We start from the raw sequence: 17,372 nt of genomic DNA, 5'->3' as shown, positions 1-17,372 counted from the left end.
CCGATTGAGGGCGCTGTTTGGTCGGGATCACAGAAGGATTAAGGTAAGATAGAAAACAACAAGGTCCGCACATGATCGTGTAAATAAGGGAAGCTCTGGCTTTACAGATCCTGTAACCATCCAGAGAACTGCCATGAAATAATAGCAAAGAGCTGCCAAAAATTAAAAAAAAAGAAAAAACAATAACTTTTAACTCTTCCTTTGGACTTCATCAATCCGAATTCTGAGTCTCATTATGCGGGCAAATCAAACATGTACTCCATATGTGTCACGCCGTCTTCTTAAGAACGAATATTAATCGAAAACTTTGGCATCGCAATTTACGAATCCCTTCATCCGCTGTAATCAATTAATAAAACAATTCCTAGAAATGAAAATACATAAACTTGTACTTGATTTATGAAAACAAAATCTTCTTAAGAAAGCACACACAGACATTTCTATTACGTTTTGTTTATTCCCAAACACAGGTTCAAACAATTCACATCGCAGACCCCATACGTATCCACGTCAATGAAGGCACGCCCATGCTGAAACTTGCACGCAAGTCAGAACAGACTGTACGTATGCAGCTCTGGGAGGAGGGGATACTCCCTAATAAGGGATTAGGGGGCGTGGCCTTCACTATCGACATGAAGGAGTAAATACCAGACCCGTCAACCTCAATTGAGGACGATTATCAGTTACCTGGGGTACCGCAATGTTCACGGGGTTCTACAAAAGCAGCTCCATCAAGACCGCATAGTTGTTTCCAAAAACACTTAAAAAATTCAATTGTATATCCGTCCGACCCGGGGATTCTATTATTTTTCATATGTTTTAAAGTTTGTGACGCTTCAGTAAAAGTTATATTCCACCAATTTTGCTTTTGACCTTATAATGCTACCCCTCATTTTAACTTGTCTTTTTTTTCCAATTCCTTCTTTATTTCACCTACTTGATCCAGATTGACATTATCCATATTTTCTAAACTGTTAATAGATTCTATAAGAGTATTTTCTTGTATATTTTGCATTTTTTTCTTATATGATGCGTATGAAAATGTTTTACCTCGTATTTCAAATAGTAAGGTCTCTCAGAAACGTTGGTCGTTGATTTGGAACTGGATGTCCTCGTCTGATATATTATCAATAATATATGGGTTATAAATTAATAGGACATACTGCTTTTATTTCAAAAATAAGTTTATTTATTGTTTTAAGATAATCCTCATCATGTAATAAAGAAATATTGAATTTCCAAAGTCCTCTTCCTCTCTTAAATTCATTAAATTTTATTGTAATAGTAGGTATAGAATGATCAGATCTGTAACCAGTTTCAATACTAGAGTTCTGTACATTACTTAACATATTTTCTGATACATGTACGAGAAAAAAATCTAAAAGTGCCTGTTTAATAGGATTATTTCTCCTCCATGTATATCTCTTACAATCTGGATGTTGCTCTCTAAAAATATCTACTAGACTGAATTCATCTATCAGTTCAAATACTTTATCTCTTGCTTTAGGATTATTTATATGTTTATAACTCCTATCATAATCAAGGTCATGGTTCAGCACTAAATCAAAATCTCCACATATAATACAAATTCATTACTATATTGATGTATCACATCTATTATTTGCTGATAAAAACTAGGTGCATCTAAGTTTGGACCATATACTGTGATTAAAGTTATTTTTTTATCATTTATCAACATGTCTAAAGCAATATTAATTACCTTCTTTATCATTTTTTTCTTTCAGAACTTTACCTTCAAAATTATTATTAATTAAAATCGCTACCCCCCTAGAGTTAGATTTATAAGAACTAAATTGACAGCTATATCACCATTCTTACCTAATAATATTTTCAATATCTACAGTAAAACGAGTGTCTTGTAAACAGTAAATATTGCCCTTCTGGCGCATGAAGTATGAGAATACATCTTTTCGCTTACCTTTGTCCTTCAAACCCTGACAATTTGCCGATAATATGCTAATAGATTCTATAGTTAACATAGAATATACTTGAAAAGTAAAACCAACCCCTTGAACTTTTAACACTACTACGGTATAATGAGAATTTATCGAAGAGGATAGAAAAGAAGTAGGGGAAGAAGGAGAAGAAGAAAAAGAAAAAGAAGAAAAAGCGAAAGAAATAAGATATCATTTGTTAGGTGAAAACAGTCGAAACAGTTGAAATTGACGCACGCTTTCATTCTCATTCGCTTTCATTCTCATTCTTACCGGAAACATACTAGAAACCGGAAGTTCTACGAACAACATTGTAAACAAAATCAGGGAACTTGTGAATCCGGAAAAACTCACCAACATGGTGGCACCTATCATGGTGATATTTATCTACAGTAATTGATTGAAGTTGCTATATGTGACTATACTTACAGAGATATAAAAATGAGAATAGAAAAAGAAACATAATTATTTGTTATGTCTCATAATTTTACAGGCAAATATACTCTTTAGTGTAATATTATTATATACTATTAACATCTATTAACATAGTGACTTGGTAAATCTTTAATTTCACTATCAATAAAAATACAATAATACAATAATACATTAATGTAATGGTGATTTTTGTTGTTGATACATTTCACGCATTCCATACACCATTTACACACACATATGTTGTGCTGTTTGTGAATTTAGTTTATAATCATGTAGGAGTTATTTCCCCTTATCTATAACTTGTTTTATTGTATCCGGAAAAGACTTCCGACTCCGTTTATTAGTGTAACCGGACATAAGTTTGTTTGAGAAAAAGACATGCTTCCGAGCAACAACATCCATATTTCATGGACAAAAACAAGGAAAATAAGGTCCCCCCAAAGAGTATGTTTTGTCTCCATCAGGTATATAGTGTCATAATTTGTCAATTGATATGTGTATGCTAAATTTAGGTATTGTCATATGATCAAGGTCGGTATTTAGATGATAAATATTTAGATGTGTCAATCGATGCAAGTCAACTCGTCCACATTTGATTTGTAAACTTAGCATTATTCTCTTTGTTATAATGATATCTGACATACATTGTGTCAATACAAGAATTTGTAGTGAATATTAGGGATTTGTATGATACATCTCGTAGTTCAGATTTGTAGTATAATTCAGTGAATATCCAAATACAAGAAATTGTCTATTTTAGGTGTTATATTACGTTTTTATTTGTATTACAGTCTTCTACTTCGGCAAGCTCGGGTATATTATGTCAATGGAATTTTCAATAAAGTTTGAAGGCAAAATAGTAGAAAATCTCTGATGATGTAGGAATCTGGAAAATATTATACAGAAATAGGCACACAGACAGAACAAGGACTAGGCATTGAATCTTTAACACAAGAACTGATAACAGCTCAGAGCTGTTATGAACAGTCAGTAGAGGGGTTTATGGAATTCCTTCAGAGAGTGCGCACTCAGGAAAGTCACCAAGAATTGGCGTCACAAAATTTCATATTCAGAACCATGGCAGAGAGGACAAATGTGATAATTAAAGAAATCGAGCGTCAACAAATTGTACTTGGTACGATACTCAAAGAAAGTCCTCGCAACACCTTTACGTCTGCAACACAACATGATAAATTATCCGAAACACAACACAGAGATAAATCATATGCTCGCGAGGAGGTAAAAAGAGCTTCTTCACAGGTATCAAGGTCAAGGTCTCGAAATTCAAGCACTTCATCAGCAAATTCTATCAGGTTGAAGCAATGGCCAAGGCGGAAGCGGCCAGAGTTAGGTTTTAATTTGCAAAGGAAGAGGCTTCTATCCTTAGACAACAGGCTGAAAGAGAGGCACAACATCAAAAAATTAAATGCAGACACTAAGGTTAATTTGAAATTTCTGGAGTCACAGAGAGACTTAGACTAAGCGGAAGCTGAATTGGAAGTATTCAATGAAATGTTGGACAATGAAATGGAATCTGAGGGTGAAGACATGAAATCTGTACTCGAACACAGAACAGAGAAGTATGTGACAGGGCTACAGATACCAACGGTGGCTTCAAACGATGAACAACAACCTCAGGATAGCAAGCCCCAAGCATACCAATTCCAGAGTACTCCACTAGTGAAAGTGAATTTCCGAACTGTGTCAAGTGTGAGTGACACCTGCATTGTAAGTCATTCCAACAGGCATTGAGAAACCGAATTCTCCTCCTGTGGAATATCGAACACTAATTCAGGAATCAGGAGTGACAGTACTCACCAAGTACAAAATGAAAAAGGAACTAATCCTATCCAGGCTCTCGCAATTTAATGACAAATCAGAGAGAGATTTTGTATGGAAGTCAAGTTTCAACAAAGTCTCCAAGGAGCTAGACATAAACTCCACTGAGGAGTTAGACTTGTTGTGTAAGTGGCTTGGGCCAGAATCATCAGAAGTATAAGACAGTTAACAATGTGCTATACCCCCCATTTTCTGTTTTCTCAGACTTCACCATGAATATGGCAGTAAGACTGAATGTCCCAGGCTTTCAATTTGATCCCAATCCTACAAATAAATCTACAAGCAACTTATATGCCAAGAAAGATATAAGCAAAAACCAGCACTCGGGCAACAGACTAGTGCTCTCTGCGACGAAGACTGAAGTTGTTAATCAAGATGTCACAGAAGTGCCATGTCCTATACATGGGGAAACCTCAAAACACATCATGCGAGACTGCCGCACATTCCAGGCTAAGTCAATCCAAGATAAGAAAGAGGCAATAAAGAAGTATGGGATTTGCTTTAAATGCTGTACAGGAAAACACCCAGCAAAAGACTGTCGCGAAAAGATTAAGTGCCAGAAATGTGGTAGTGCATCTCATTGTACCGCTTTTCATTTTGATCGAAAAAACTTCGGCAAGTCATGGCGGGGAGCCTAAGGCCAAGAACATAGATTCAGACGGAGGAATCTATTTAAAGGTTGATACCAACTGTACACAGATATGCGGTAATTCATTCAAAGGATAGTCCTGTGCCAAGACTGTATAAGTGAAAGTTTACCGGGATGGACGTCCAGAAGATGCTCTCAAGGTTTACGCAATGATAGAGATGACCAGAGCAACAGGACACTGGCAAGATCATAATATTTTGAACATTTTAGTGATAATTCTGATGAAGTGGAATACATCTTGTCCTCCTGTGCTGGATGACTGACAACGTCAGGGAGACAGACAACAGGGTACGTGATAGAATCCCTGGATGGAACCAGTACTATCAAGTGTCCGACACTCATCGAGTGTAATGATATCCCAAATGTTAGACAGGATATCCCCACGCCAGCTGTGGCGAGACATTACAGGCACCTTCAGGACATAGAACAGTTAATACCAGAGTATAACCCCAACCAACCTACCCTACTATTGATAGGTAGAGACATGCTTTCAGCTCATCACGTGCTAGATCAAAGGCTAGGATTAGGTAAAGAGCCCTATGCACAAAGGCTCAGATTAGGATGGGTGCTTGTAGGTGAGACATGCCTAGGACGAGTTCATAGGTCAGACACTGTCACCGTTTACCAGACCCATGTTCTACAAGATGGTCGCAAGTCACAATTTCAACCATGCCCTAATGACTTTGAGTTGAAGAACAGGCCTCAAACTAGCATCGGTTATAATGTCTTTTAGAGCACGCCAGCGGATGATGAGTCAGGCTTATCGAGGGAGGACAGAGAATTCTTCAGGATAATGGAGGATGGATTCACAAAGTCAACGAATGGAAACTGGAGTGCTCCACTGCCATTCCGTAAAGATCGCCCAGCGTTACCTGACAATTATCACCAAGCTAGACAGAGGGCAGAAAACCTAGCAAAAGGTTTGAAGCGAGACCCTGATAAACAAGAACACTTTGTCGAGTTCATGGAGAAAATATTTGACAACAAACATGCAGAGGAGGCCCCACCTATGAAGGAAGGCGAGGAACGAACGTATTTACCAATCTTCGGTATTTACCACCCAAAGAAACCATCTCAAATCCGTGTGGTATTCGACTCCTCCGCAAAACACAACGGCATCTCCATAATGACGTCCTTCTATCAGGCCCAGATTAAACGAACAACCTGGTTGGAGTGCTGTTGAAATTTCGCAAGGATAAGATAGCAGTTATTGCTGATGTAGAACAAATGTTCTTCAATTTCGAGGTGCACGAAGAATACAGAAACTTGCTTCGCTTTGTTTGGTTCAAAGACAACGACCCTACAAAAGAACTCATTGAATACAGAATGCGTGTTTATGTATTTGGCAATTCACCATCCCCTGCTGTCGCCACGTATGGATTGCGAAAATCAGTGTGCAACCATGAGGACAGCAGTGTATGCGACGATGTCTGCGAGTATGTTACAGAAAACTTTTATGTTGATGACGCTGAAAGCAATGCGAGCAAGACACGGTCAAACTCATAAAGAGAACACAGGAAAGGCTTAAACAAGGTGGCAATATTCGTCTCCACAAGATTGCTTCTAACAATGCCAAGGAAACTAAGGAAATGGTTGAGATGGACTTCAGTACAGGTACTCCTAATGTCCTGAGAAGTTTAGGCCTAAGTTGGGATATCGTTAGTGATGTCTTCACTTATCAGGTTTTGGCAGAAGAAAAACCGTATACCAAAAGAGGGTTACTTTCAACAGTTAACAGCATATTTGACCCCTCGGATTTGTGGCTCCTGTCATATTAGGAGGTAGGAATTTGTTGAGAACCGCAATTCAGAATGGTAACATAGAGTGGGATGAAGCACTTTCAGACAGTCTGAAGGCTGAATGGGGGACATGGAGATCTTTAAAAAGTCTGGAGAACATTGAGATTCAATGAATCTTTGCAGAAGTTGGACTTGACGAAAGCGTACGGCGAGAGCTACACGTGTTTTCAGACGCCTCCCATGACGCCATAGGAGCAGTGGCATACATTAAACTGTATGATATAAAAGGACATTCTCGTGTGGGTTATGTTTTAGGCAAGTCAAAGGTGGCTCCCACACACGCCATACAATTCATCGGCTTGAATTGTGTGCTGCTGTTCTTGGTACAGAACTCTCCAACTTTGTGGTTAAGCATTGCCTGTAGATTCTACATTCTTCTATACAGACAGTCAAGTTGTTTTAGGCTATCTCAACAATGAGACGCGTAGATTCTATGCGTATGTCGGCAAACCGAATGGACAGAATCTTACGATCCTCTTCAAAGGACCAATGGAGTTATATACCGACAGATTTAAACCCTGCAGATCTCGCAACTAGACCAGTGCCTGCAAATGACCTGGCAAATATTGTTTGGATCAAAGGACCTGTATCCTTTTTGGACTCTCAAAATGACTTGATGCAATTCGACTTAGTTAATCCGAACCTGGATAAGGAAATTCGTCCTCAAGTGGATGTAAGAAAGACAACTGTATCTGAAAGGCTCGGTTCACAACGATTTGAAAGATTTTCGACCTGGTCAAGCGTAACGTCTGCTATCTCACGGCTAAAGAAAAAGCTGCTGTAATTAATCCCGGAAAGCATTATATTGCCGCTCTGTTAGTGAGGCATTATCATGAACAGATACGAAATCAGGGTCGCCATTCTACAGAGGGTGCAGTGCGTTCGGCTGGTTAATGGATCACCAGAGGGAAAAGGCGCATTATCTCCATTTTACACAGCTGTGATAAATGTAGAAAGCATGGAGGAAAGTTGGAACATCACAAAAAGGCAGATCTCCCAAGTGACAGACTAACACCTAGTCCACCATTTACATACGTAGACGTGGACAAATTTGGACCATGGCAAGTGGTTACTCGACGCACAAGATTTGGACAAGCCAACACCAAACGTTGGGCCATTATGTTCTCCTGTCTGACTACTAGGGGAATTCACATTGAGGTCATAGAGGAACTTAGTGCTTCATCGTTCATAAATGCTTTACGGAGATTCACGTCACTGAGAGGCCCTGTAAAAGAGTTCCGGTCAGACCGGGGAACTAATTTCGTAGGAAGTACAGATGACCTTGGAATAAAGGCAATCAACGTAGAAGACGCTGAAATCAGAAAATTTCTTACTCATTATGAAACCATATGGAAGTTAAACCCGCCACACGCTTCGCATATGAGTGGTTCCTGAGAACGAATGATTGGATTAGCTCAAAGGACCTTGGATTCGATGTTGAGTGATTTTGGTTCGAAACACTTGACTCATGAAGTCTTGTGTACCTTCATGGCGGAAGTGTGTGCGAAAGTAAACGGAAGGCCGATAACTTCAGTGTCAAGTGACCCAGAAGCACCTACAGTCCTATCTCCATCGATGTTGATTACACAAAAAAATGAACACCGACGTAGAACCTTTTGAGCATCTGAACACCAAAGACATGTTCAAATCCCAGAGGCGTCATGTTCAGGTTCTCGCAAATCAATTCTGACAGGACTGGAAAAGTCGGTATATTCAGCAGTGCGAAATTTGAAACTCGGAGATGTTATTCTGATGAAAGATTGCGAAAGTCATCGCAATTACTGGCCTGTTGGAGTGTTGGAGAAAGTGTTTCCCAGTTCTGACGGAAGTGTCCGAAAGACTTCCGTGCGCATCATAAGAAATGGCAAACAGTCAGTTAAACGCGTCCCGTTACACAGTTAGTGTTCTTATTCTCGTGATCATAGAATGATTAAATATGTTTATCTTCAGTCGTATTTTAGGAACTGAAAATGTATGAACTGTGCTCAAAAGTGAGCTGTCTTAATCTTTATAGTGATTTTGATATTTCCGAAATCAGACGGGGAGTGTGCTATTTGTGAATTTAGTTTTAATTATGTAGGAGTTATTTCCTCTTATCTTTAACTTGTTTTATTGTATCCGAAAAAGACCTCCGACTCCGTTTATTAGTGTAACCGGTATAAATAGGTTTGTTTGAGAAAAAGACATGCTTCCGAGCAACACCATCCATATTTCATGGACAAAAAAACAAGGAAAATAAGGTCCCCCCAAAGAGTATGTTTTGTCTCCATCAGGTATATAGTGTCATAATTTGTCAATTGATATGTGTATGCTAAATTTAGGTATTGTCATATGATCAAGGTCGGTATTTAGATGATAAAGCATGCGTGTCACTCGATGCAAGTTAACTCGTCCACATGTGATTTGTAAACTTAGCATTATTCTCTTTGTAATAAAGATAACTGACATACATTGTGTCAATACTAGAATTTGTAGTGAATATTAGGGATTTGTATGATACATCTCATAGTTCAGATATGTAGTATAATTCAGTGAATTTCCAAATACAAGAAATTGTCCATTTTAGGTGTTATAATACGTTTTTATTTGTATTACAGTTTTCTAACCTGGGTCAGCTCGGGTATATTATGTCAATGAAATTTTCAATAAAGTTTGAAGGCAAAATATATATGTAAATATACTTTTTTTGAAGATAGACTTGCATGAGCCCATAGTGATACAACTTTCAATGATATATTCTTCCATGTATGTTTTTTTCAGATAGACTCGCATAAGCCTCTTTGATTTTTGCTTTGTTTTTGATACAATTTGCACCTTGCATTTTATATTAAGCATTCTATAATTTTACTTTTGAGCATTTAAAACAACAACAAATACATCAGATAGACTTGCATAAGTCCCCTTTTGATTTTTTGTTCTATACATACATGAAAAATATATATAATATACATTGTACATGAAAAAGAAATGCATTTAGAATACAATTCCGTGGTGATACAATTTGAGCACTTGTATCCATGCTACTTTTGAGCATTAAGAAATAAATAAATCAGACAGACTCGTATAAGCCTTTTTTTATTGATTTTTTTCTGTACACTTTTAAATGAATACAATATACATATACATGAAGAAAAATATACATGAAAAAATTAATAAATGTAGAATCCAGTTTCATGATGACAGAGTTGACACACTTGTATCTTATATTAACCTGGCTATCCTACTTTTGAGTATTAGCATTAGCCCCTTTTGGATTTTTTTCTTTCTTCTAAAATCTAGTACATGAATATCATGTATATATAAACACACATGGAATTATAATTCTATAAAGAATATACTTTCATTGTGATACCCTATGCCCACTTGTAGCTTTCATTTATCGTTCGATATCGCTTTCAATTCAACTTTTATTCAGATAGACTTGCAAAGGCCCAATTATGCTTTTTCTTTGCTTATAATTAGGATGAAAAATAATAGCAATAAATGGAAACACCACATGTAAAGCTAATACATCACACTCCTACATTCCTATACAGTATATATATACTCTTATATACGTTAATGTTTATGAACATTATAACTATAATATGTTACAATTTATGCATTACACACTTTTTATAAGTAGATTCATCTGGCTATCATAATACTAGATTGCACGAAATATGAACATTATTATTATTACATTCAGCAAGTCCTATTAATTATTATATTTCTATTAGCTCTAATTTTCGTTTTTATTTGGACTTGTTATTGTATAAATTGTATCATGTGTCATATTATGTGTGTTCTATGTCCATCAATGTATACTATGTAATACGTGATCTCTTGTTACGCACGTATACGTGTTGCGTGAGTGTAAAAATAAAACTTGAAACTTGATTATATGCAAACCACAACCAGTACAACTGCACCACACGAGAGAGAGAAAAACAAGGAATAAAGCAAATACTGCCGGTTGTGGACATTCGATACCTTGACTTATCAGGTGAGGTACAATGACAAATTTCGATTATTTGCGATGAGTAACACAGGGACATGAGTATTTGTTATCGCTATATTTGGACCTAAACTAAGGTGCTCAGAATAATTTTACATGTTTTAGGGGTTTAGATCGACTTTCGGTAAAAATGATGAGTAACACATCGTTTGCCTCCTAGATAATAGCTCATTATCATTTAAATAGTAAAGTCGTCGTTCATGTATATGTAGCACTTTCTTATACATATAAGTATTACGTACAACAGTCCGAAGCGACGCAAAATATCATTTAAGAAGCTTTCCGGTAAAATACAAAAAGGCTGTTTTGATGTGGATTACCAGTATCGAGGCGATCGCCTTTGGGACAAAGGTGTGCTTTTCAGAAACGGAAACTATCACGACGATCGCACTTTTTTTAGGCAGAAGTATTTTCACAGCATAATATAGCAAACTATTTAGTCGTTAGTCGTCTGTACGGAACTTAATATATTTTACTTTTTGAAGCGGCAAATGAAAAATGATATCATAAATTACTGTTTCTGTACTTTTCGTTACATTATGGGTTTTTTTCATTCTTGTTTTATTTTTGTTTACGATTACAAGTAAAATTAATGTACTTAAAATCAATTCGAGGTCAATACAGCAGTTTTTGTTTCTTTTAGTAATATTAATAGTGTTTCTATTGTAGTTGGAATTGTTTGCGTTTCATTTTCCTGACGAAATAAAACAATGTCTTTGTCTAGGGTTGAACCACTTTGTTCTGTGGACCATTTAATGTGGTTTGATAGTATCTAAAACTACGTGTTTTTCTTATTTTTTCTACATTATAATAAATGTATATTCAAAAAGTTCAGAGCTATAGTGGCAAAATTCAAGTAGATGATCAGCCGCACTGAACGGATTCCCGTGAAATTGTAGTTCTTGAAAAAAAGTAAAATTTTGATATCAGATAAAATGATCTTGACCTCCATATTTGCAAATGCCATAGAAAATATATCAAAGTTCACCTTTTGTTACGCAGCATAATACATATAAGATAATAAAACAGTACCTATGTACAACAAAATCACGATATTTTTATAGAAAAACGTTTGATTCAATCGGCACAGTGTGACTGTTGTATTGGTATGATTTCCGTTGTTTTGGTAATGTGATATTTGAACATTTTTTTTTGGTAAGAACTGTCTTAAAATATGTAAAAAAAACTGACATCTTCAAATAATATTTGTTATGCGACTCTGCTGTCGGTGCGCACTCCATACTATACAGATAGGGGTACCCGGTGTGGGTGCGCATAATTAGCAACTGAATCATTTCCATCGGCCTGACAAAAGAAAGCATAGGTTCAAATTATTCCAAACAAGTAAAATCATATAATACAGTAACGATTTTTTAATAGATTCATCCACACCTAGGATAAATGAACTTATACCAAAAGTGATGGGTTAACTAAATCCCTGCTATATCTACCGTTACGTATATCCTAACGAAAGTCAATAATTCAACAGCTCCACAGTCAGGCCTGGCATGTTAAGCTGTTAGAGAGTGGAGTGAAATAGCACCATCGTGGATATTTGAGGGTGTCTAAAATGTACAATCCCTCTACGTTATGAATATGTACTGGAGTTTTAAGCGTGGATACCTTGTGTCGTTTTATGACTCTAGACGACCCCACGTTCCCTCCACGCTGTCCAATGGCAGAGTAGCTGTGTAGTGTGGAGTCACGTTCCACCGTGGAGTGCTGGTTGGGGAATGAACATGGAGTCATGGTGGCGGGCAAAAAAAACACCACCGCGAAACGTAGGTATCGTATGCCTCCACGCGGTGTGTAGTGTATGAAAGGCCATGAAAAAGGGTTAAAAGCTTTCTCAAAATCAACAAGGATCAAAAGTCAAGGAATATTGTTTTCCTCTGTAAAATGTCACCTATACATGTATATCTACCACTCAGAAAACCTGTTTGAGTTTCTGATATTATTAAGTCAGGTACTTTTTTCAATCTGTTGGCTATACATGCAGATGCTCGTGGTATATTACATTCAATAGTGTTATAGGTCGTCAATTCAGATATTGTCTGGACTTTTCACCTTTAGGGAAACATGTGATAAGTCTCTGTCTCTGAGTTATTGAAAGTTTTTCCTTGACACATCCTTGATTTAATTAATTAAGTATAACAAGATTAAGTCTTGCCAAAAGAATTCGAAAAATTCTGCTATGTAGGAATCAGACCCAAGTGATTTGTTATTTTTCATTTTTTTAGAGCTTTTAACAATTCAGTAAGTTTTCCTTCAAGCAGAGACGTATAAAGTACATATATTAATATATATTGTAATATATACGTCTCTGCTACAAGATGTACATGTTGAAAATTTTCTAACACAGTAAATTGAAATATTTTAAGTATTCGTCTAAATTTATTTAAACAGTGATTGTTTTAAATTTGTTAAAATCCATTCCCTATCTTATGTGAATCAGGGTTTCATGTTCACATACATAAACATAAATTTCAAACCAGAAAATGTTAGACAAATATTTTGTACCATTACGGTTAAAAAAAACTATCAATAAAATTAAAGTCAATAAAAAATAAGATATTAATGATTTAAATCAAATAAATTTCCGGAATATTGGCGATATCTTCATATTCTGCATTTTGTTTTACTTAATTACACTTCTAATGGTATACAGTGTACTAACCTTAAAAACAAACACCAATTAACATATTGTACAAATCCTTAACCAGATGAGGTAAAAGGGAGACAACTGTTTTGTACCATGAATTGAACATGTCACAAGATTTTGGCTTAAAAACAACAAATAATAAGTGAAATGAAAGTGAATAAAAATGAGATATAAATTAAAAATTAAATCTAATATATATGGGTAATAGACATCTTAATACCCTACATTTTGCTTACTTAATAAAATTTCTAATGGTTTAGTGCGTCTTAACATTAAAGAAAAAGTCTAGCAACAAGAGGCTTGATGTGTTTAAACTGTCATTAACGATAGTTTGTGCCATTGTAACAATGAGTATCACTTAGAATGCCACCAATGAGTTCATTGAGTAACACCGGCATTGTCACTAAATCTGTACACCTCAAGTGAAGTTGTCTCCCTGTAGGATGTGACTATGAACTCCTGTTTGGTGGGATGGACAATTATCCCGTATGGACGTCTGATACTAGAGAGACTGGGAACTAGTAACTTCCCCCGTGACCCGTCAGGTGAAACAATGTGAACATTGGCGGAGGCATATCCACACACATACACATTGTTATCACGGTCCATTCCGATACCACCAGGATCCCTCAGACCAGGGTCACTGTATCTATAGTCTTCTACGTCGCTGTCTAGTCGTCTACACACGATGTCATTACCATCGAAGTAGTAATACCTTAACGTAGATGTAGATGTGGCAATCTGGGCGAGGTATCCAAAACTCCTTGGTATTGACTTTTTAACTGTTCCATCCGATGACATTACTCTCACACTATGACCAGTATTTACCAGGATGTTATCTCCGAGAACTGCTATTCCATAGACGGTGTCTCTACAGCTGATTGTTTCGATTACGGTCAACTGTCCGTTCCGTAGTGTACATCTCATAAGTCCACTGTTTGGAATACTAACAAGTATCTCATCAGTATTCAGTCCACGCGTTACATCAAATGGGTTTCCTTTTACTTTGTATTCTCTCTTGTAGCAATACTTGTCATCAAACAACACGAGTCTGCAGTTGCTGTTATCTGTGGCGAGTAATTCACCGTTATCAGTAAACATTCCTCCTGTCAAGTAAGTCCTCTTTCCTCCTACCGGTGAACGACTGTACGAGAGTACACAAGACACGGAATCAGTCCAAACATCCACAGTCGCCGGTTCTTTGGTTGGAGATCCGACGAGGTCGGAGGCTGAAGTAGAGTCGGCAAATGTTGTAGCTGAAGGTGTTGACATTAGAGTCCCAAGCAAGGAACCGATACGTGAATCCGCATTCTGTGAGGTCGATGATATATTTGATATCACGTCAACATTCCCAATGGTTGTCATCTTGATTATGTCGTCAATAACAGTTCCTATATTGAATTTCAGGTCAAACGTGTTAGGCTGCTTCTTAGTGGTTTGATCCATACGACGGTAATGTCCTGATAACTGTTGTTTCGTATTCTCTCCCATAACAAATCGCTGACGATCCGCACCTTGCTTGTAAAAACGAGTCATAAGAATATTGGAATTTTCTGCATTTGTTTGGAATTTCTTGACACATTCCATTCGGGCAGAAAGCTGTTTTCTGTGTACTTTGCACTGATCCGCGAGTTCCGACTGAAACGTTGTGTTGAGACCATCAAGCTTATCTTTGGCTTGCTGTATTTTTCGCGTCATCTCCACTGATACTTCCTTTTCTTTGGTGTTAAGGAAAGTCATCTCAGACTCATCGTCCTCTAACATCGTCGTTGCCTCGTCTTTGATAATCTGCCATGCTGTCTCGAGTGAAGGTTGCCCAGTAAAGGTTGTCTTGATCACATCATCTATTGGTTTGATATGGTTGCAGTTTTTGTGTGAAATGGCCATACATATACAACAACACATAGAGCTGTGATCAAGACAGTAAACCTCCAACGGATGTCCTTCGTGGTTAGGACAATTTTCGTTTACCGTCGTATCACAAAATCCTCCATCTTTGCTGGGAACAAGTCGATGTTTTGCTGTCATTTTGTTTCGGTCGTGAAAACTTCTGCACTCTTTACATAGCATCTCAGTGCAGCCAGTGCACCAGACAACAGCAGGGTTGGATTCCCCAACCCTTCGACACGCCTCACAGTTCTGGTCATCTGACGACTTTGTTGTGGGGTTGATAAAGAGATTGTTTATCGGAAACGAGGTCCCCCATGTGTCTACATCCGTGTTGACTTCACGTGGGCTAGTTGGTTTGTAACAGACTGGACATGGAAAGTAATGACGGTCATCATCTGCAGTTCTGTGTTCTTTATCGATATATGACGTCAGACACGGGCAGCAAAAAGTGTGGTTACACGGTAGCTCCCTCGGCTGGTTGTACGGCTTCATGCACAACAAACACTTGTATTCTGGTGTAGGGTAGGCTTCGGCCATGTTGAAACTAAATCGGGAAATCGCTGCAAAACATAAAACGATCACACTTCAGATTTGAACAAGTACATCCAATATTCCAGATGTAAATATCAACGTGAATAATTTCAATAGGCTTAATGATTGGAATATGTTTATATGATTAAAAAATGTAACACTCCCTCTAGCTCACTAGATTAAGACAACGTGATATACCAACAAACTGCAATTGAAATAACGTTTCAATAGTTCACTCGTTTAAAGCAGATGAAAAAAACAACAAATAAATATCCAACGACAGTGTTCTGTGTGTAAAAAAACAGCATGGCTAACCCCTAATTCGAACCTTAGACCTCAAATGTCTATACTGTTGCTCTAACCGACTGATCTACGACCTCAAATGTCTATACTGTTGCCCTAACTGACTGAGCTACGACCACACATGTCTATACTGTTGGTCTAACCGACTGAGCTACGACCTCAAATGTCTATACTGTTTCTTTAACCGACTGAGCTACGACCACAAATGTATATACTGTTGCTCTAACCGACTGAGCTACGACCACAAATGTCGATACGGTTGTTCTAATCGACTGAGCTGCGACCTCAAATGTCTATACTGTTGTTATAACCGACTGAGCTACAACCACAAATGTCTATACTGTTGCTCTAACCGACTTAACTACGACCACAAATGTCGATACTGTTGCTCTAACCGACTGAGCTGCGACCTCAAATGTCTATACTGTTGCTCTAACCGGCTGAGCTACGACCTCAAATGTCTATACTGTTGTTCTAATCGACTGAGCTACGACCACAAATGTCGATACGGTTGCTGTAACCGACTGAGCTACGACCACAAATGTCGATACTGTTGCTCTAACCGACTGAGCTACGACCTCAAATGTCTATACTGTTGCTCTAACCGACTGAGCTACGACCACACATGTCTATACTGTTGCTCTAACCGACTGTGCTACGACCTCAAATGTCTATACTGTTGTTCTAATCGACTGAGCTACGACCACAAATGTCGATACGGTTGCTGTAACCGACTGAGCTACGACCACAAATGTCGATACTGTTGCTCTAACCGACTGAGCTACGACCTCAAATGTCTATACTGTTGCTCTAACCGACTGAGCTACGACCACACATGTCTATACTGTTGCTCTAACCGACTGTGCTACGACCTCAAATGTCTATACTGTTGTTCTAATCGACTGAGCTACGACCACAAATGTCGATACGGTTGCTGTAACCGACTGAGCTACGACCACAAATGTCGATACTGTTGCTCTAACCGACTGAGCTACGACCTCAAATGTCTATACTGTTGCTCTAACCGACTGAGCTACGACCACACATGTCTATACTGTTGCTCTAACCGACTGTGCTACGACCTCAAATGTCTATACTGTTGTTCTAATCGACTGAGCTACGACCACAAATGTCGATACGGTTGCTGTAACCGACTGAGCTACGACCACAAATGTCGATACTGTTGCTCTAACCGACTGAGCTACGACCTCAAATGTCTATACTGTTGCTCTAACCGACTGAGCTACGACCACACATGTCTATACTGTTGCTCTAACCGACTGTGCTACGACCTCAAATGTCTATACTGTTG

At 37.8% G+C, this 17,372-nt stretch overlaps 1 protein-coding gene across 1 annotated transcript in view; it reads right to left on the bottom strand.

Moving 5' to 3' along the window:
- Window positions 1-17,372, bottom strand: part of LOC110450973 — a 75,804-nt gene that overhangs the window by 12,285 nt on the left and 46,147 nt on the right. The gene's annotated exons all lie outside the window — the stretch shown is intronic.

Source organism: Mizuhopecten yessoensis, unplaced genomic scaffold (genome assembly GCF_002113885.1).
Source record: "Mizuhopecten yessoensis strain PY_sf001 unplaced genomic scaffold, ASM211388v2 scaffold5575, whole genome shotgun sequence".
In the NCBI taxonomy this organism is placed as follows: domain Eukaryota; kingdom Metazoa; phylum Mollusca; class Bivalvia; order Pectinida; family Pectinidae; genus Mizuhopecten; species Mizuhopecten yessoensis.
Note: the sequence above shows the minus strand (reverse complement) of the source record. Positions and strands in the feature narration are given on the sequence as shown.